Source organism: Melopsittacus undulatus (genome assembly GCF_012275295.1).
Source record: "Melopsittacus undulatus isolate bMelUnd1 chromosome W unlocalized genomic scaffold, bMelUnd1.mat.Z SUPER_W_unloc_8, whole genome shotgun sequence".
NCBI classification, from domain to species: domain Eukaryota; kingdom Metazoa; phylum Chordata; class Aves; order Psittaciformes; family Psittaculidae; genus Melopsittacus; species Melopsittacus undulatus.
This window is the reverse complement of record NW_022993950.1, coordinates 384,538-406,382: the sequence shown is the minus strand read 5'-3', so window position 1 is coordinate 406,382 and position 21,845 is coordinate 384,538. Positions and strand designations below refer to the sequence as shown.

At 43.9% G+C, this 21,845-nt stretch overlaps 1 pseudogene; it reads left to right on the top strand.

Annotated features, from left to right (window-relative positions):
* Nucleotides 1-21,845, top strand: part of LOC117438309 (uncharacterized) — a 66,902-nt pseudogene that overhangs the window by 34,659 nt on the left and 10,398 nt on the right.

The window sequence follows — 21,845 nt, the reverse complement described above, 5'->3', positions numbered from 1 at the left end:
GCACTTGTTGTTCTTCGACTTTCAGCAACCCCACAACAGAAGGATCCTCTGAGATACCAGGCAAGGTGGACAGCTGCTCAATTTCCTCAGTCTCCAAAGCAGCAATACCAAAAGCCCACCGGTACCCTTTTGGGTCTTTGAAGTACCCTCTCCTGAGGTAGTCCATGCTGAGGATGCATGGAGCCTCTGGACCAGTCACAATGGGGTGCTTCTGCCATTTCTTCCCAGTCAGGCTAATTTCAGCCTCTAGTACAGTCAACTCTTGGGACCCTCCTGTCACTCCAGAAATATAGATGGGTTCCACCCCTTGACAGTTGGTTGGCATCAGGGTACACTGTGCACCGGTATCAACTAGAGCCTTATACTTCTGTGGGGCTGATGTGCCAGGCCATTTGATCCACACAGTCCAGTAAATCCGATTGTCCCCTACCTCCACCTGGCTGGAAGCAGGGCCCCCCTAATAGTCATCATCGTCACAATCTTGGACACCTAAGTCGTGTTGAAAGGGATTATTCTTCTTTATCACAGGAGCTGGAGTAAAATCAGCTCTTCCGCTCCATCTGGGAACCTGTTCACCAGAGACTGAGGCTGCAGCTCTCATGGGGCGATCAGTCTTGGCCCTTGCTCCTCTCTTCAATTCACCCACACGTTCCTCCAAGGCTGAAGTAGGTTTTCCATCCCACTTTGTCATGTCTTCTCCGTGATCCCTCAGGTAAAACCATAGGGTGGCCCGTGGTGTGTATCTTATATATTTTCTCTCTCGAGCAAAAGGACGCCTTTTGTTAATAGCTGAAACGTGTGTTGGCACACGTGAGGAGCTAGATAAATCAGACAGATCGTACCTCAACTGTTTGAGATCCTGAGACAGTTTTTCCACAGTTGAGATGATGGAAGGGGTAAGATTGTCTTCGAATTCTCGGAGTTTATGAACCATTTCATCCACTGTTAGTGGTGCTATGTCATTCCAGGTTACCGTTGCCAATGGATGGTGTCATGGGTTCAGATGGGCATATGACGACGGTGCGTTTTGTGTAAGTTTTCACCACATGGGTCATGTGCATTCGACTTCATCTGGGTCTATGGGTACATTCCCATTATTCGGCTTGGTGTGGTAGATCATCTCTATGATAGCCGATTCCCTCAGGGACTGGATTCCTTTGTCTATAGTAGTCCACTTGGCCGAACGACTCATAACATCATCCTTGTATGGGAACCTTTCTTTCACAGCTGCCAAAAGCCGCCTCCAAAGACTGAGGGACTTTTTCTCTCTTGCAAGTGCTGTGTCAATTTCCCCTTCTCTAGCAAGTGATCCCAGCTGCTTGGCTTCTGTACCTGCTTGTTTGTGACCATCGGCCCCATTATCCCAACATCGGAGCAACCAGGTGATGATGTGCTCCCCTGGTTGACGGGTGAAATCTTTTCGCATATTCCGCAGCTCAGTTGAGGTCCGAGATCGAGAAGTCACCTCTTCTTCTTCGTCGTGTGATGATGACCCCTGATCAGATACTAGACCGGGTAGCAGATGCATAGTTTCTTCATCCTGCCTCTTCCTTCTTGCCTCCTTTCTGGGTTTTCTCTTGTGTACAGGAGCAACCGATATTGGTACAAATTGGTCCTCTAGTTCAGCTGCAGTGATTATCACTGTAGTTTGAGTAGCAACTGTACATGTTGCTGGGGTAGCTGCACTGTCTGTCGCAGTTGAGGGTTGAATAGCCGCTGTACTCATTACTGGGGTAGCTGCGCTGTCTGTCACAGCTGAAGTTTGGGTAGCAACTGTACTTGCCACTGGGGATGGTGTAGCTGCTGTACTTGGAGTTGGAACAGCTGCGCTGACTTCTGTGTTGCCCTCAGATCCAGGGACATTTTTTTCCTTTTGAAGGTGCTGGATAATGTCGAACAAGGCCCTATAGGCATAGGCCAAGCCCCAGCACGTTGCCATAATTTGTCCATCTCTGGTATGGCCAGGACGACAACACACCTCATTTAGGTGTTTTACTAATTCTTCCGGATTCTTCACTTGTTCAGAAGCAAAATTCCAAAGTACTGGAGGGGCCCACTGACCTAGATGCTTGCCCATACTATCCCACACACCCTGCCACTCATGGCTGTCCAGCCTCTGGGAAAATCTCTTGGTCCTCCTATATTGTCGTTTAACCCCAGTACAGGACCAGACCTGACTCCGCTTAACTCTTGAAATCAGATGAAATAATTGTGGGCAAAACACACTCTGTATGCGTGCTACTACGGTGATCCCCATCACAATCAGCATACAAGTCTCAACAGTATTAAAAGGACATTCAAAAACTTCAAAACTCTCAAATGATGTTGTAGACCATCTGGAGAGAACACTGGGAGGATAGAAGAATGTCTCCTTCACAGGTTGACCACCCGAGAAGGAGAAAAAAGATATGAAATTGCTAAGCACTTCTATTATATACCTCCCAAAATATAAAGTTGGTGACCATACCGGGAACATAAACCAGATCAGTTTCATGATGAATGCTTCTATTGTATTACAAGTCATTAACATAAAGAACAATGAGATACGAAACTTAGCCCAAATCCCATGATTGATAAACACGAACACAGCTAATATATATTGAAAGTAATTGGTAAAATCCTGAAACCGTGAGATAAAGAGAAAAAACTGTGAGAGCCGATAAATCAGCATTGTGACAAATGACTATAAATCCTGTCAGATTTGTTGTTATCTTGTGGGTTCAGGCCCCATGTTGGGCGCCAAAAAGAACTGTCGTGGTTTAAAACCCCACGTCAGTCTCCCGCAGTACCACACACCCCTTTGTTTCCCCCCCCCCCCCCCCCCCCCCGCCCCTTCCCACTCCCGGAGGGATGGGGAGGAGAACCGGAGGAATACAACTCCCACGGATTGAGAAAAAACCAATCCAGCAATTAAGGTATAACACAAATCACTACTGCTACCACTAATAAATCAATGTTAGAGGAAATAAACAAGGAGAGAGAATACGATACCACCTGCCAAAATGAGCCCAACCCGGAAGAGAGCTAACCCCTCCCCTTCCGGCCAACTTCCAGTTACCTCCTCGAGCATGACGTGCTGTGGTATGGAATACCTCCCCAACTAGACCAGGCCAGGCGCCCTATCTCTCCCTCCTCCCTGGCAGAGCATGAGCTACTGCTGAACCCATGACACTCATCCAGGTCGTTGATGAAAATATTAAACAGCACCGGTCCCAGCACCGACCCCTGAGGGACTCCACTAGTCACAGACCTCCAGCTAGATTCTGCCCCATTGACCACAACTCTCTGCCTTCTTCCTTTCAAACAGTTCTTGATCCACCTCACTACCTGATCATCAAGCCCACACTTCCTTAGCTTATCTATGAGAATGCTGTGGGAGACAGTATCAAATGCCTTACTGAAATTAAGAAAAGCCACATCTACCACTCTACCATCATCCCTCCACCTAGTTACTTCTTCATAGAAGGCTGTAAGGTTGGTCAGACATGACTTCCCCCGGTAAAACCATGTTGGCTGTTTGCCGCGGCCAGGTGGAGGGGAGAAAACACCGATACGATGTAGGTTCACAAAATGCTCCGTTTATTGATTACAAGGCTGCTCATAATATACTGTCTTACACGCGATCACGCATTACTTGATTGCCCACGAGGGATACACGCTCCCCTTTACCTCTCCTGATTGGTTTCACACCTTCGCTTCAGCTTAGCGTTACATCATGCTTCTGCAATTACTGGCATCCTGTTATTGCATTCCTGTTTTGCTGATCTTGACACTTCTTCTTCTTTTAACCTGGGGTCATAAGTTCACTTTCTCACAGCTTGCTGTAGGCCTGTTCAAGCACCCATGCTCGACCCCCAACAGCTGTTCTTAATGACCGCCTCATCCTTGATATGTCTAGAGATGGCGACCAGAATAAGTTGTTCCATCACCTTTCCAGGGATGGAGGTAAAGCTGACTGATCTATAATTACCCGAGTCCTCCTTCTTGCCCTTCTTATAGACTGGTGTAACATTTGCCATTCTCCAATCCTCGGGCACCTCTCCCGTTTCCCACGACTTACCAAAGATGATGGAGAGTGGCCTAGCAATGACCTCTGCCAGCTCCCTCAGCACCCGTGGGTGTATTCCATCCTGACCCATCAATTTATAGATGTCCAGATTGCTTAGCTGATCCCTAACCCGATCCTCATCTACCAAAGCCAACTCCTCCTTTGTCCTGACTCCTGGGGCTATAGGAATCTGGGGCCCCTGGGGAGAGTCTGCAGGAGTGAAGAGAGAGGCAAAGAAAGCATTCAGCACCTCTGCCTTCTTTATATCCTCTGTCTCCAGTGCACCCACCTCATTCAAAAGTGGGCCTATATTGCCTCCTGTGTTAGTTTTATTTGCTATGTATTTGAAGAAGCCCTTTCTATTGCCTTTAACCTGACTTGCAAGATTAAGTTCCAAGGAGGCCTTAGCTGTCCTAATTGCCTCCCTACATCCTCTAACAACTGTTCTATATTCCTCCCAAGTGGCCAGCCCCTTTTTCCGTAATCCATAGATTCTGTTTTTCCACTTGAGTTTGCCCAGCAGCTCCTTGTTTAACCACGCTGGTCTCCTATATCCCTTACTTGATTTCCTAACCATTGGGATGCTCTGATCCTGAGCTTGGAAGAAGTGGTCCTTGAATGTTGACCAACTATCATGAGCCCCTTTACCACCTAGTACTTTTTCCCATGAGACTTCCCTTAGCAGTTGATTGAACAGGCCAAAGTTGGCTCTTTGGAAATCCAGAACTGCAGCCTTTCTAGGTATTCTATTCCTCCCACACAGGATCCTAAACTCCACCATCTCATGATCACTACAACCAAGGCTGCCATTGACCATCATTTCAACCAAACCCTCCTTGTTGGTGGGTACTAAATCTAGCAGCGCTCCTCTCCTAGCTGGTTTGTCCACCATTTGCATTAAGAAGTTATCATCAATGCACTGGAGGAACCTCCTAGACTGTGAATGATTGGCTATGTGAGTCTTCAGCAAATATCAGGGTAGTTAAAATCCCCCATGAGGACTAAGGCATGTAGTCGCGAGGCTATTTCCAGTTGCCTGTAGAAAGCCTCATCAACTCCTTCATCCTGATCAGGAGGTCTATAATAGACTCCCACAACTGTATCACCTGTACCAGTTTGTCCCTTAATTTGTACCCACAGACATTCCACTTTCTCCTCATCTGCCCCTGGACAGAACTCAATACATTCTAGTCGCTCTCTCACATAAAGAGCAACTCCACCACCTCACTTTGCTGACCTATCTTTCCTAAAAAGGACACAGCCATCAATGACCACATTCCAGTCATGTGAGCTGTCCCACCATGTCTCTGTCATTGCCACTAGATCACAACCTTTAGACAGCACACAGACTTCTAACTCCTCCTGTTTATTCCCCATGCTGCGTGCATTGGTGTACAGGCATTTCAGGGAGCAAGCAGAGCATGCTGATGGCACTCTCGGGAGGCAGGAGGCCTTCTGGTCTTCATTAATACTAGAACAATGCCCCACTAGTTCAGCTATGACCCCCTCGCACTTTGAATCTAACCCGAAGCTCTGTGAGTTAGCTCTGCTAACTCTTGTCCTAGTACCCTTTTTCCCCTACTGGGACAGGGTCTAAACTATCCTTTCCCACAAATGAAACAATAGATTGATAGTCCTCACTAGTCTGCCATCCTTCAAGCCCTAGCATGTTTCTCTTGGGCTTGTCCCTAACAGGCCCAGTTAAATCCCCTCCCCCCTTCATATCTAGTTTAAAACCCTGTCAATAAGCCCTGCTAACCCCTGCCCCAAAACCCTTTTCCCCCTCTGGGACTGGTGTATCCCACCTGCCACCAGCAAACCAGGTGTCTCATACAGCAGCCCATGATTGAAAAACCCAAAACCCTGCCTTTGGCACCAGTCACGTAGCCATACATTAATCTGCAGACTCTTCCTATTTATCTCTTCACCCTTGCTTGTAACAAGTATGGAGGCAAACACCACTTGTGCTCCAGACCTTTTAACCAGCCGTCCCAGGGCCCTGAAGTCTCTCTTAATTGCCCTTGCCCTCCTTGTAATAATTTCATCACTGCCAATCTGAAAAACCAGCAGTGGATAGTAGTCAGAGGGCTGCACCAGATCAGAGAGTTTCTTTTTAACATCTCTAATCCCAGCCCCAGGTAGGCAGCAGACTTCCCTGTGGGATGGATCCGGTCGACAAATGGGCCCTTCTGTTCCTCTCAGAAGGGAGTCACCCACCACAATTACTCTTCTTTTCTTCTTGGTTGGGGAAGTTCTAAGGCATGGGAGTGAGTGACAAGCCCTAAGTGACTCACCAGATAGATGTATCTCTCCATCTCCATTTACCTGGCCCTGTAGTTCCAAGACCTCATACCTATTATTCAAGGGCAACTGGGAGGGAGGATGGGATTGCAAGGGTTTTTGCTTACCTCTCCAAGGAGAGACCTCCCTCCATACATCCTTGTCCCTTAAGTTCTCTCCTTCTATCTGATGGTAGGAGGGAAGGGGATCCATCACTTGTTCAACCACTTCCCTCTGCCCCTGCCTTAGGGTGTGGCTCCACCAATCTATTTCACTTTTGCATTCTCTGATGGCTCTCAGCCTTTCTACCTCCTCCCTCAGTTCAACCACCTGCCTGAGCAGATCATTTATTTGCTCACAGTGAACACAAGCAGTGTCACTGGCTCCCTCCAATACAAGTGCCAGGCTCAGGCACTCGCTGCAGCCAGAGACCTGCACGGCCGCATGTCTGCAGGAAGGCTCAGTCTGGATACCCACCTTATTCCTCACTACAGGCGAGTCCTTTTGATGAGGCGGTTAGCCCACTTGCCTGCCTGCGTGAACTGCTGCGCAAACTGACTCGACCCGCTCTGTTTGCCCACTCTGGTCGCCACACTTCTGATTGCCGTGCTCCCTGGGTAGGTTTTTAACCACTCACAGCTGGTGCCACTCCTCCTGACTCCACCCCTGGTGAGTCAGCCCCTCGTGTAGGCTGAGCAGCCAGCTCCTGGGCAAGTCCTGTTGAGGACTTGGGGCTCCCTCCTCAGTGGCTCTTGTCACTCTGAGGTGAGGCTCCTGGGCGCTGATCTCTCCCCGCTCTGCTCCGGTGTTGCAGGCGTCCTCTCTCAAGCTACTCACCTCAGCAACAAAGATTAGATGTAAGGAAGAAATTCTTCCCTGTGAGGGTTGTGAGGTACTGGAATAGATTGCCCAGAGAAGCTGTGGCTGCCCCGTCCCTGGCAGTGTTCAGGGTCAGGTTGGACGGGGCTTGGAGCAACCCGATCTAGTGGAAGGTATCCCTGCCCATGGCAGGGGTTGGAAATAGATGATATTTAAGGTCCTTTCCAATTCAAACCCTTCTGTGCTTCTATGATTATAGTGTCTGTAAAACACAGAGAGCCTTGTCCAGGAAGTTTTCATCTAAAAGAGTTTTGACTTGTGTTTAAACGAATCTATTTGCATTCATTGATTAAAAAGGAAATTGGTCAGTTAGGTATGAGTGAGGATGAAGTTGGGCAAAGTGACTTACTTGAATCCCCTCTTTTTCTGAGGCCTGCAAGATATTAGCCAAACACTTAGCATCTGTTGGTATGTGAGAGTTTCACATAGAAAACATCACAAAATTATGAACTCCTTAATAATGTGCTGATATCTTATGAAAACAGGGTGCTTCCCATGCTGCGACAAGGCTTCTGGGTTTACAGGAATTCAAAGCTGCCAAGACTGTAAAAGTAAATCCTGATGCTCCCCAGAAGAACGCTCGCTTTCTAATGCTGGAAGTAAGTGAATGTGTTCTCTCTCAATTCCTTTCTTCACGTAGGGGTCTCACCAGGCTTGCTGCTCTATTAGAGAGCTGGATGTGTTCAACAGAGCACGTAAGATTTAAATGGATCCTGACAGACCTCTCGAAGGTGCTTGGCTAGCTGTGCTGCAGGTAACAGCACTGTTGCACCCCTGAGGAGGATAGTGGAACCGCAACACTTGGCGGCATCTCGTGGTCAAATAGTGCAGTTTCTCTGGTGGAATCTATCAGTCTTCAGCCTCGAAGTTGTTCATGTAAGGATGTCTTTGCCTTTTTTGACAAATGGCAAAGGTGAAGGTAGGGTTTGGGGAAATTGATATCTTTCTGCAGAGCAATAGCTATTTCACTGTCATTGTATTCTTATTCCCCAAAATACATAAGGTAGCCTTACTCAAATTGCCTTGTTTATCGCAAGATAAGTGCATGACAGACTTACCTCAAACCTGCGTGTGTTCACTGGCTTATACATGTAGCTCAGTTGTGGATATGCACTTTACATCAACAGTCATGTCTTGCCACTTGTTTCTCAAATAAAACCTTGCCTGGAGTTTTGCTGTACTTGAGGGCATTCATCTACAAGCATTACACCATCAGCAGTGCTAACTAATCAATAGCAAATGAGATTGACAACATAGAGACCTATAGGACAGTAAAAATACATTCTTTTGATTCTCCTCCCCATCCATCCGGGAGCAGGGGGAGAAAAGGGGGGGGGGGGGGGTGAGCCCGTGGTTGCATGGTTCTGAGTTACCGGCTGGGCTTAAACCATGACAATTCTTTGTGGCACCCAATGTGAGGCACAAAGGGTTGAGATAATGACAGATCTGACGGGAGTGTGTCTATTTGTGAGAAGCATTAATTGTTTCGGATTAGTAGTCACTTGTTACAATGCTTGTTTATTGGTTTCAGCATGTCGTACCTTACAGCTGATATTTGCTGTTTTAGTGTTTATTGGCTGGGGGACTTGGGCTAAGGTTCTTGTTTCACTGTACTTTATGGTAATGACTTGTAATAAAATAGACACATTGATCATGAATCTGGGCTGCTATGTGTTCCCATTGGGGTCATCACCTCTATACTTTGGGAGGTATATAATGGAAGTGTTTAGCTATTACACATGTTTTTTTTTCCTCCTCGGATGGTCAACCTATGAAGGAGGCTCCCTTACTTTCCCAGCTCCCTCACCAGACTATTTACAGCATCATCTGAGAGTTCTGAAGGTTTTGAACAGCCTTTGGGTACCCTTGGGATCTGTCTGCTGATTGTGATGGGGATCATCATGTTGGCTCACATACAGAATGTGTTTTACCCACAACCATTTTGTCTGATTTCAAAAGTTAAGCAGGGTCGGGCTAGGTTAGTATTTGGACGGAAGGGGGGGGGAGTGAGTGAGCGGCTGCATGGTTCTGAGTTGGGCTTAAACCACAGCAACGATTTAACTGTGGATTATATACTCACCCCAACAAGATCTATCAAGACCAATTGCAAATGACCAAAGCCTCAGGGAATAATATGGCATAAGGCAAGTTACCTCTGCTAATGGTGTCTTACTGGTACCAACATTCTGTTGATCAGTCCCCCATTTTTATGTATAAACACATTTCTTATATTAGAAATACTTGAAAAAGGAGCAAATGTGTTAAATGAAACAAAACAGCAGCATCTGTGTTCAGTGGTTTTTAAGTGGTAATTGTGAGGAGGAGAAATACTGAAGCTGAAGCTGAGGTTGCTGTTCCAAATGGATTATGGGGGGAGAGTCAGTGGAAATACTGTGGATTTTTAAGGCAGACATTGTTTCTTGTAGTCGTTTGTGGTATAATAGTCTATGTAAGGTGAGGGGCTTCTCCACCTTATGTGTTTTACTCCTCAGTGCTCATTGAGATTGGCTCTGTTCATTTTCTGGAGACTGTACCACAGAGAGAACTTTATGGCTTTAAGTTGTGTGGGATGGGTAGAGTATGTGCTGCTCTGGTTGTGAAAAGAAAGGACCTGGTGGCTGGTACATTGCTATTTATGTAGCAGATTAACTTTCAAAAGATAGATAAATTTGTGGCTGGAGATTGTTTTCAAGTGGAGGAATAGTGTTTGGCTGGGCTTAAACCATGACAATTACTTTAAATCATGAATCATTATTTATTGATAATTATTGTTTTATGGGTTTGGCTTTCCTCCCCACCCCACCCCCCCCCCCCCCCCCCCCCAGATTGTCAGAACCTTTAGCAGCTTCACAAATGGTTTGAGAAAAGCATTTAGTGACTTGGTTTACTGAAAATTCATGCTGGGAAAATTCTTTCTTTGTCATTAAATTTTCATTCCTAAAATCATTCAGTTAGGGAGCAGACTCAATCCTGCATAATTGAGTAACAGTAGGAACACTAATGAGGAATAGCATACCAATGTCTTGCAGAAAACACTGAGGAATTATTAGTGAATACTTCTAGGGAAATCAAGAATTGTTTGTTAAGCACGTGCCAAACAGCAAAAAAAGTTAAATTTGTTAATGTATCTACAACAAACAATTCTAGCCAGTGCTATTTTTATTCCTATGGTGAGAGAGTATTTTAACCTGCTTGTGGTTGAGGATTTAAGGTTATAAATAAATAAATAAAAGTTCTGTCTGTACCAGTACATTTTTTCCATTAAATTATTTTTGAATCCTAATTTTTTAAAAATATTATTGAATATAATTGTTCTAAAGTCCTACCCCTTGTGTCCCATCCATCTTGCCAATGTACTTTTGACCATAGGCTGTATGTCTTAGTGTCAGACATCAGTCTCAGCAAGTGGCCTTGATAATGCTTTTTTGTTTCCCTTTTTTCTGTCTCATTCCCTTTAGCAGCAACATTTTTTAAAAGTCTGGGGAATCTTGAAGGGGCTGTTGAATTTCTGTGAAACTTTTGCTGCTCATGAAAGGTCAGTCAGACCCATGCAACGTATCAAATTTGTTGTTACCTTTGCATTTCTTGGCTTTTCAGAGAAAAAAAAATCAAGATAATATTATATATAAATATTCCTCATAAAGTAATGAAGTATCTGCCACAACTCCTTTATGCTTGCTTGTAAAGTTTGAGGAGAGGTTCTCTGTAGAGTTGTAGCTAAAGCTTGTGCCACAGTGACTTCAGCCAGTTTGCATGAGACAGTGAAACTGTTTTTCTCTAGTAATCTCCATGTTAGTGGTGTTGTCTGAAACAGAGCTCTTGCTGAATTTCCTACAGCTTTCACTGAGAAGGGAGCACATTACATAATGAACCCTTTATTTGAATATTTAAATGTTGATTTAATGCATCAAATGGCTTTTGACTGTTCTTCAGAGCATATGTTGATTAGCTAAGAAAATTGGAGAATGCTAGCCTCAGCAGGAATAATCTTTGCATTTCTGTAGTTTTGGGACAAGAACAAAGTGTTGTGTCTATAAGAAGAAGGCAAATAGTATTATTCTTTCTCAGAGAGTTAAACAACTTGTGTATATCTTGTTTGTGCTTCTGGTGGTAACTCATGTTCAACTCATGTTGTGGTTTAAGCCGAGCCAGTAACTCAGAACCACACACAGCCACTTGCTCACTCCCTCCTTCCCCCCTTCCCCCCCCCCAAGCAGGATGGGGAGAAGAATCAAAAGAATGTAAACCTCACGGGTTGAGATAAGAACAGTCCAGTAACTAAGGTGTAATATAAAACTACTACCACTAATAATAATGATAAGGGAAATAACAGAGGGAGTGTAAGAAACTATAGACTAGAGTATTGTTTATTAAGATTTATGTTAAGCCCAATTTAAAAAGTAGCCAACAGACACTGATAAGATCACCGCCAGATGCCCAGGAAATCGCATATGCAGACAGCCAAGATGACTGCCAGGTGCCCAGGAAATCGCATATGCAGACAGCCAAGATAACCGCCAGGTGCCCAGGAAATCGCATATGCGAATAGCCAAGATCACCGCCAGGTGCTCAGGAAATCGCATATGCAGACAGCCACCAGACACTGCTTGTGCAAGATAAGATAACTGCCAGAGGCCCAGGAACCGACAGAGATGTATAAAAAGGGGCTGTTTGAACTGCTCAGGGCGGCAGTTGGCGGAGTGCAGACTCCCCTGTCGTCCAGCGCTGTTTTTGCTCATATTCTACTTGCTATAATTAATAAAATTTTAATTGGATTATGATCCGTTGTGGTCTCAATTTATAACAATTTCTGGTGCCGTGACTCGGATAAGGAACGGTGAGCTTTGGTCCTCCGGGGAGGCGCCCCGCGACAATCTGCGGCCCCGCGACCGACAGCCTACCTCAACCTTACCGACGAACCTAAATTCTAGAATAATGAGCAAAGGAAAAAACCGGTAAAATCCCATAAAAATTCTGTGCACGGGAGTCCGGATGAAGACGCAGGACGCGTAAGTATATTGCGAAGTTGTTCGCGGGTTTGCCGTTCGGGCGGGATTGGGTTTCCTGGAATATAACGAGTGAGAGGTTCGATATACTGAACCAAGCGAGTGTGGACCCTTAAGTACTGCGTTTTCCATCTCCCGCGAGGGACTGGGCCAGGAACAAGGGGGAGCGAGTGAGTGTGTGTTTGTGGATATTCCAGAAGATGGGGGCGAAGGGCAGCAAGCCTTCGACTCCCATGGGAAGGGTACTCACTGTACCTAAGAATACCCCTCTGGCATATATCTTAGACAACTGGAGATATTTCCCTGGAACCCTAGGGAAAGATAAGCAGAAAATGATAGAATATTGTACTAAGATATGGGGAGGGAAGAAGATTTCTAAAAATGTCTTTTGGCCAGTCTATGGGTCAGAAGAAGATTGGGTAAGGCAGCAATTAAACCTCTGGGTTAATAATAAAAAAACCCTTAACCCGGAGGAGAGTCAATATGCGGAAGTGTGGCTAAAAAGACCGGGAGCTAGACTTTATCCGCTGAATGAAATAAAAACTAAACAAACGAATAAGAAGGAAGAGTTAGACGAAACCCTTCTAACCCCCCCTCCTTACAATCCTCTTCCTGTTCCCACAGCCCCTCCAGAGGTCCCCAGAGCACCCACTCCCCCACCAGAGTTGGAACAAGGGTCTCCCCCTCCTCCTAGATGTGTAACTAGAAGTCAAAAAGGGGCAGCTCAGATGTACCCCCTAAGGGAAATACCCATGGGGGGACCTCAACCTGTGATCGGATATATTTCCATACCCTTAAACTCAGCTGACCTACGAGATTTTAAAAGAACCGAGATGGGAAACCTAATTGAGGACCCACTGGGAGTGGCAGAAAGATTAGATCAATTTTTGGGACCAAACCTTTATACTTGGGATGAGATGCAATCTATCCTTGGTCAATTATTTACTACCGAGGAAAGAGATATGATTAGACGAGCAGGAATGAGACTATGGGATGCTCAACATGTCCAGGGACCCCAAGCAGATATTAAATGGCCACTTCAAAGACCTAATTGGGATAATCAGGATCCGGTGCATAGAACTCATATGCAGGACCTGAGAACTATAGTAATTCAGGGAATTAGAGAAGCAGTACCCCGTGGCCAGAATATCAATAAAGCATTTAATGAAATGCAAAAGAAAAATTAAAGCCCTACTGAGTGGCTGGAACGACTGAGGAAAGCCCTTCAACTGTACTCTGGGGTAAATCCAGACGACCCTTTAGGGCAAGCGCTCCTCAAAACTCAGTTTGTGGCAAAATCATGGGAAGATATCAGAAAGAAGATTGAAAAGTTAGAAGACTGGCAGAATAGAGGGTTGGATGAATTATTGAGGGAAGCTCAGAAAGTCTACGTAAGGCGGGAAGAAGAGAGCAGCAAGCGACAAGTAAAAATGATGGTAGCAACGGTCAGAGAGGATCGCAAAGGGCAAACTGGTGAACACAGATCTGCTGGAACGAAACAGGGGAACGTAGTAGTAGGGAAGGAACAGAGATGTTGTTTTTACTGTGGAAAGAAGGGACATATAAAGAAGAATTGCAGAGAAAGGATCAGGGATGAGGAAATATTGAAAACGGAATAGGAGAGTCAGGGGCTCTATATCTTAGGGGACCGGAGTCATCATGAGCCCTTGATAAAATTAAAAATAGGTCCCCATAAACAAGAGTTCACCTTTTTAGTAGACACTGGGGCTGAGAAATCAACTATTAAGCAAATACCTGAGGGATGTAAAGTTTCCCCTGAAAAAGTACAAGTAATTGGGGCAAAAGGAGAACCCTTTAAAGTAAGCAAAATCAAAAATGTGGTATTCGAAACTGAAAATAAATTTGGAATGGGTGAACTCTTGCTCGTCCCTGAAGCAGAATTTAATCTGTTAGGACGAGATTTAATTGTTGAATTGCAATTAGAAATTAAAGTGAAAAATCAAGGGCTAACAGTGTCTGCTTATCCTTTGACCGTGGATGATCAAAAACAAATTAACCCTGATGTCTGGTACTCTCCGGACACAATTAGTAGACTGGAAATTCCACCGATTAAAATCCAAATTTCCGAACCCCACATACCTGTGAGGGTAAGGCAATATCCCATATCCCTAGAAGGACGGAGAGGATTAAAGCCAGAAATTGATTGATTGTTAGCACAAGGAATCTTGGAGCCTTGTATGTCACCCTTTAACACCCCCATTTTGCCTGTAAAGAAACCAAATGGGAAATATCGGCTCGTACATGATTTAAGGGAAATAAACAAAAGAACTATCACCCGGTTCCCTGTAGTAGCAAATCCATACACACTGCTAAGCAAGCTAGGACCCCATAACTCCTGGTATAGTGTGGCTGATTTAAAGGATGCCTTTTGGGCCTGTCCACTGGCAGAAGAATGCCGTGATTATTTTGCCTTTGAATGGGAAGACATAGAGACAGGCCGTAGACAGCAATTGAGATGGACCGTGCTTCCCCAAGGGTTCACTGAGTCCCCTAATCTGTTTGGACAGGCCCTGGAAGAGCTCTTAAAAGAATACCAGGTACAAACGGGGAACGTGCTGTTACAGTATGTAGATGATCTGCTCATAGCAGGGAATAATAAGGAGGATGTAAGAAAAGAAAGCATTCGACTTCTAAACTTTCTTGCACAAAAGGGCCTACAGGTATCACAAGAAAAGTTACAATTTGTGGAGGAAAAAGTGAAATATTTGGGGCATTATTTGTTTAACGGCCAGAAGATATTGGATCCAGAGCGCATTAAAGGAATTCTGGAATTACCTATGCCTGTCACTAAGAGGCAAATTCGGCAGGCATTAGGGCTATTTGGGTATTGTAGGCAATGGATAGAAAACTATAGCTTTAAAGTTAAATTCTTATATGAACAACTGTCTAAAGACAAAAGACCCAAGTGGACCCCTCAGGATCAAGAGCAGTTTGCCAGTCTCAAAAGAGAGCTAAGTCAAGCACCGGTTTTAAGCCTACCAGATTTAAAGCGGCCATTCCATTTATTTGTTAACATACATGAAGGAACGGCATTCGGAGTATTAACTCAGGAATGGGCCGGACAGAAGAAACCGGTGGCATACCTATCAAAGCTGTTGGACCCTGTGAGCAGGGGTTGGCTGAATTGTTTACAAATCATTGTTGCTGCTGCCTTATTACTTGAGGAAACGAATCACATTACCTTTAATGGAGAAGTTGTCTTATATGCGCCTCATAACATCAGGGGAGTACTACAACAAAAAGCAGAAAAATGGCTTACAGATAGCCGATTATTAAAGTATGAGGGAATACTTATAGAATCCCCTAAACTATCTTTGAAAACTATTGGAGCAGTTAACCCTGCTGAATTTTTGTACCCAGGAGAAGGTAATAAACTATTGCACAATTGTTTTCAAACAATTGAACAGCAGACACGCATTAGGCCAGATTTAGAAGAAGAAGAACTACAATGTGGGGAAGTATTATTTATAGACGGGTCATCACGAATAGTGGAGGGTAAACGATTGTCTGGATATGCCATCGTTAAGTTGGAAAAAGGAGAATTTAAGACAATAGAATCAGGCCCCCTGAGTGCCAGTTGGTCGGCTCAAGCCTGCGAGCTGTATGCATTGTGGAAAGCATTAGTGTCACTGAAAGGAAAGGATGGAACTGTATATACAGACTCACGCTATGCATTCGGAGTAGTACACACTTTTGGAAAAATATGGGAGGAAAGAGGATTTGTTAACTCACAGGGAAAAGAACTGATACACCCGGAATTAATTCGGCAAGTTCTGGGGGCATTGAAAATGCCAAATAAAATAGCAGTTGTACATATAAAGGGACACCAGAGAGGTACAAGTTATCAAGTTAGAGGAAATAATGCAGCTGATACAGAAGCAAAACGAGTGGCAGGTAATTATAGTATGATTTTGACTATGCAACAAGTACCTGTTAGTAAAAATTTGAGTTTTGAGTCTGCAGAAAAGGAAAAACTAGAACAAATGGGAGCTAAGGAACAAGATGGTAGGTACATATTGCCAGATGGGAGAGAAGTCTTGCCGAAGGGCATAGCACTCGAAATATTTTCAAAAATACACAGTAAAACACACTGGGGAACCCAGGCATTAGTTGATCATTTCAATCAACAGTTTGCCTGTATAGGCGTATATAACATAGCAAAGACAGTCACGGCAGCCTGCGAAACCTGTCAAAAGGTTAATCGAAGCAACATGAGACAAAAATCTCTTGGAGGACGTTCCCCAGCATACAGACCTTTCTCACACATACAAGTGGATTTTACTGAACTACCCAGGGTAGGGCATTACAAATATTTATTAGTAATGGTGGATCATTTAACACATTATGTTGAGACTTTTCCTACCTCCAAGGCAACTGCTAACCAAGTTACTAAAGTGTTACTTGAACACATTATACCTCGATATGGAGTACCTGAAGTAATTGACTCAGACAGAGGAACACACTTTGTGTCAAAAATTGTTAGAGATCTAACAGAAAGCTTGGGTATTAAGTGGGAATACCATACACCATGGCATCCACAAAGTTCGGGAAAAGTTGAAAGGATGAATGGAGAAATCAAAACTATTTTGACTAAACTAATGATAGAAACCAAATTATCATGGATTAAGTGCCTACCCATGGCACTATTAATTCTCAGAACCAGACCCCGAGCAGATGTAGGAATATCAGTGTTTGAAATGGTGTATGGAATGTCTTATAGAATTGAAAGTCCACAAACAAATGTTTTAATTCGAGACCGTGTGATTAATTAATATGTTTCACAATTAGCAGAACATCGTAACAAGCTTTGGGAACGTGGACTGATTGTGCAACGACCCCCGTTGGACTTAAAAATTCACAATGTTAAACCTGGGGATTGGATATTGATTAAAGTGTGGAAGGAAGAAACCCTAAAACCCAATTGGGAGGGACCTTATCTTGTTTTGCTTACAACAGAAACAGCTGTCCGGACTGCTGAGCGTGGATGGACTCATGCCAGTCACATTAAAGGCCCAGTGACGAGACCTCACTGGAAAGTAATCAGTACTCCAGGTGACACCAAGATAACCCTAAAAAGATAACGTAATGATAGAGACTTTATTTGATTATTTTGCCGCATTACCTTTTGGTATAAAATGTGTATTGCTGTTTATATTTGCTATAATTATTTCTTTTTTTATCTATTATATATGGAAGCGTACAAAGTGTGTTGAAGGAAATTGCTAAACTTATGTAACCGCACAATATTAAATATAGAAGATATGTTGATGTAAATAATATATGCACTCTAGATATACGAATTAGGTGTAATGATCTGAACTGCAATCGTTATTCATTTGCTTGTTTCAGGTGTAAGGTATGCCAGGATAAATGGTGGACACACTGTGAATGTGGATACCCTCCAATAGGAGTTTGCACACAGTGTTGGAAAATCCAAAGAACTCACACTGAGTGGAAATTAAAACAATTAGAGTTTAAACAAGAAATTATTCGGGAATCCCATGAGTGGTGGGAAATTTTTGCCAAAGGAATAAACCCTCAATATTATTGTTACCACTCCAATGAACCAGTCCCCTTTGTAGCTGAAATTTTGGTTATAAAGTGTAGAAGGGAAGTACTAACCGTGTCTTGCTTTGCCCCATTAGTTAAAGCTGCAAAGTGGGAAGCCTATGTAAACAGGCAGAAAGCCCAAAACAGCTGTTCTCCTGAAGAATTCCCTTGCTGCCGAGAAGATGGTACACCCCGTGGCTCGAAGCAACCGAGTCAACGGGCGAGGCAGAGGAGGAACAAACTGTGGAGAAAAGAACCAGAACAATGGGACGCAAAAGCAGCAATGGCCGAACTCCCCCAGGACTGGTAAAAATATACTTAAATTGGCAAAATTGACAGACCCCCTTTTTCCTGGTATACTGTTAGTTTTATTATTGATAATAACCCAAGCAAATGGAAACCCTCATGAACCTATGGCCTGGAAATTATATAATTTACCAGAGTCAAAATTAATTCAAACTCAGATCGGTCCAGGGAAGTGGACTTTCTCCATGCATCTATATTCCCTGATACCTATAGAACAAGGCTCCCCTGTTTTTACCCCAGATCTAACAAAGCTTCAGGCCCAATGCAAGGCATTTTATATATGTCCAGCAAGTAACCCTGGCAGAAGTTATTGTAATTATCCAGGTCATTTTTACTGTGGCTATTGGGGTTGTGAAACTATTGCTTCAAATTGGAAAACGCGGGGAGATAAATATATAGATGTAACCTGGGGACCCCCGGGCTGCACTCCCCCAAAGCATGATTTTGATGGACACCCTAAAAGACCCTGTGGCAGTGTGTCCTGTACCAGAATTGAAATCATTATAAAAGAACCCCAAGATGACACATGGTTAGTTGGCCGTATCTGGGGAATTAGATATTGGGAATCAGGAGCGGATAGGGGAAGTATGTTTAGAATAGTTAAAGAAAAGCTTCCTCATGATCCTTTGTCAATAGGACCAAATCTGGTCCTGAATCCACCCACTTCCTCTGAAGAAAAGGTTGCCCCCGTAATTGTCGTAACCCCTTCTCCAGACTCCCTTTTGGAAACAACTAATAACACTGTGACTGAATTCTCCTCTGTGACTGAATTCTCCTTATCCAGGGATCTAGAGTTATCAGAATCCAAAGACCCCTTATGGAATCTAATGCAAGCCTCTTATCGTGCCCTTAATGAAAGCAAACCAAATTTAACTGAGGAATGCTGGTTATGTTAAAATGTTAGACCACCATATTTTGAGGCAATTGGAAAACCAGGTAGGATTCAATGGTCTAATGGTTCAAACCCATGAGAATGCCCATGGGATGACCAGAGGAACCATACGCAAGGAATTACTATTCAATTAGTAACAGGTCAGGGAAAATGTATAGGTACAGTGCCCAAAAAGTATCAGCCTTTGTGCAACCGAACAGTCACTATAGAGACTATAGAGAGACACAAGAACAGAAAGGACAAATGGGCTATCCCGACACCAGGAGCTAAATGGGTTTGTTCAGACATCGGAGTAACGCCTTGTCTATCCCTACATGTGTTTAATCAATCTCAGTTTTGCATACAGGTGATTATTGTTCCTCGTCTGATCTATCACACCTCTGAGGAAGTGTTACGCCACTTTGAAGGAGACCTGAATAGACAAAAACGAGAGCCAATTACAGTGGTAACCCTAGCTACACTGCTGATAGCGGGCGGAGTTGGAGCAGGTACAGGCATAGCCTCCCTAGTAAAAGGTCAGGAATTACAAAGTTTGCAGATGGCTGTAGATGAGGATTTAGTAAAAATAGAACAATCTATCCAAAATTTAGCCACTTCAGTAAAGTCTTTATCAGACGTAGTACTGCAAAATAGAAGAGGATTAGATCTATTGTTTTTAAAAGAAGGAGGGTTATGTGTAGCTCTCAATGAAGAATGTTGCTCTTTTGCTGACCATACGGGAGTAGTCCAGAACACCATGTCTGAACTCCGGAAAAGATTAGATCAACGTAAAAAAGATCGTGAGGCGGGCAGGTCATGGTATGAAAACTGGTTTAATGTTTCACCTTGGCTAACCACTTTGTTGTCTGCTTTAGCAGGACCGCTTATTATGTTGATTTTGGGACTTATATTTGGGCCTTGTATATTACGCTATGTTTTACACTTTATTAAAGAACGGTTTGACATAGCTAAACTGCTTATTTTAACTACGAGGTCTGGGGCAAAATATAAGAGTGTATCTATTAATGAGGATGAAGGTTGTTGTGAATGCGTTATGCCACGTGAAAGCTATGCCTATTGTAATTGTGAGGTATTACCTTGTGAGTGTTATGGCAAATGTTGGGATTGTGGAAAAAGGTTTGCTCGCAGTGCCGAGAATGAAAGTAGTATCTAATAAACAATAATAGGATAAAAAGAAAAAGGGGGGATTGTAAGAAACTATAGACTAGAGTATTGTTTATTAAGATTTATGTTAAGCCAAATTTAAAAAGTAGCCAACAGACACTGATAAGATCACCGCCAGATGCCCAGGAAATCGCATATGCGAATAGCCAAGATGACCGCCAGGTGCCCAGGAAATCGCGTATGCAGACAGCCAAGATAACCGTCAGGTGCCCAGGAAATCGCATATGCGAATAGCCAAGATGACCGCCAGGTGCCCAGGAAATCGCATATGCAGACAGCCAAGATAACCGCCAGGTGCCCAGGAAATCGCATATGCAAACAGCCAAGATAACCGCCAGGTGCCCAGGAAATCGCATATGCGAATAGCCAAGATGACCGCCAGGTGCTCAGGAAATCGCATATGCAAACAGCCAAGATAACCGCCAGGTGCCCAGGAAATCGCATATGCAGACAGCCAAGATAACCGCCAGGTGCCCAGGAAATCGCATATGCGAATAGCCAAGATGACCGCCAGGTGCTCAGGAAATCGCATATGCAAACAGCCAAGATAACCGCCAGGTGCCCAGGAAATCGCATATGCGAATAGCCAAGATGACCGCCAGGTGCTCAGGAAATCACATATGCAGACAGCCACCAGACACTGCTTGTGCAAGATAAGATAACCGCCAGAGGCCCAGGAACCGACAGAGATGTATAAAAAGGGGCTGTTTGAACTGCTCAGGGCGGCAGTTGGCGGAGTGCAGACTCCCCTGTCGTCCAGCGCTGGTTTTGCTCATATTCTACTTGCTATAATTAATAAAATTTTAATTGGATTATGATCCGTTGTGGTCTCAATTTATAACAGGAGAGAATATAAAACTAAAAAGGAAAGGGGAAAAACACCAATAAACACAAGTGATGCACAATACAATTGCTCACCACCCACCAACCAATACCCAGACCAACCTGGGCAGTGATCTGTGCCTTCCGGATGACTCCCCTCACTTTATATACTGGGCATGACATGCTGTGGTATGGAATACCCCTTTGGCTACTTCGGGTCAGGTGTCCGACCTCTGCTTCCTCACAGCTTCCTGTGCCCCTCCTCACTGGCAGAGCATGAGACTGAAAAGTCCTTGATTGGGTAAGCATTATTAAGCAACAACTAAAACATTGGTGTGTTTTCAGTGTTTTTCTCAGACTAAAGTTGAAAACACAGCACTGAACCAACTACTAAGAAGGAGAAAAATAATTGTTACAGCTGAACCCAGGACATCGTCACAGAGGGTCTTGGAAGTGGAAAGTTTAGTTAATCGACAAGGTGTTAAAACTGCAGGATTTGATATGTGCTATTTAAGTATTTGTCCTTTGACTTTTCCTTGCTGCTTTTGCACCCTTTTCTCCTTCAAATCCTGGTTTTACTGGTGCATTTCTATTTCTCAGAGCAAAACTAAATAAACCAAGAGGTAGTCTGTAAATAAATAACCCACTTCTAAATATGGTGTTTTGTCAACAGAAAGTAGCTTAACTTTATTGTTAAGATTTGTGATGTGTAAAATATATTGCAAAAAAGTTCATCCTTCAGGAACATGGTTGAATCAAGCTAAGACAATTATTTAGGAGCTTAAATTAAAGGTGTTTGCAAACATGGGATTATAGCTAAGCATTGCTTTGAAGGATGTGCTTTCCTGAAGCTGTTAGGATAAATAGCCATTAATAC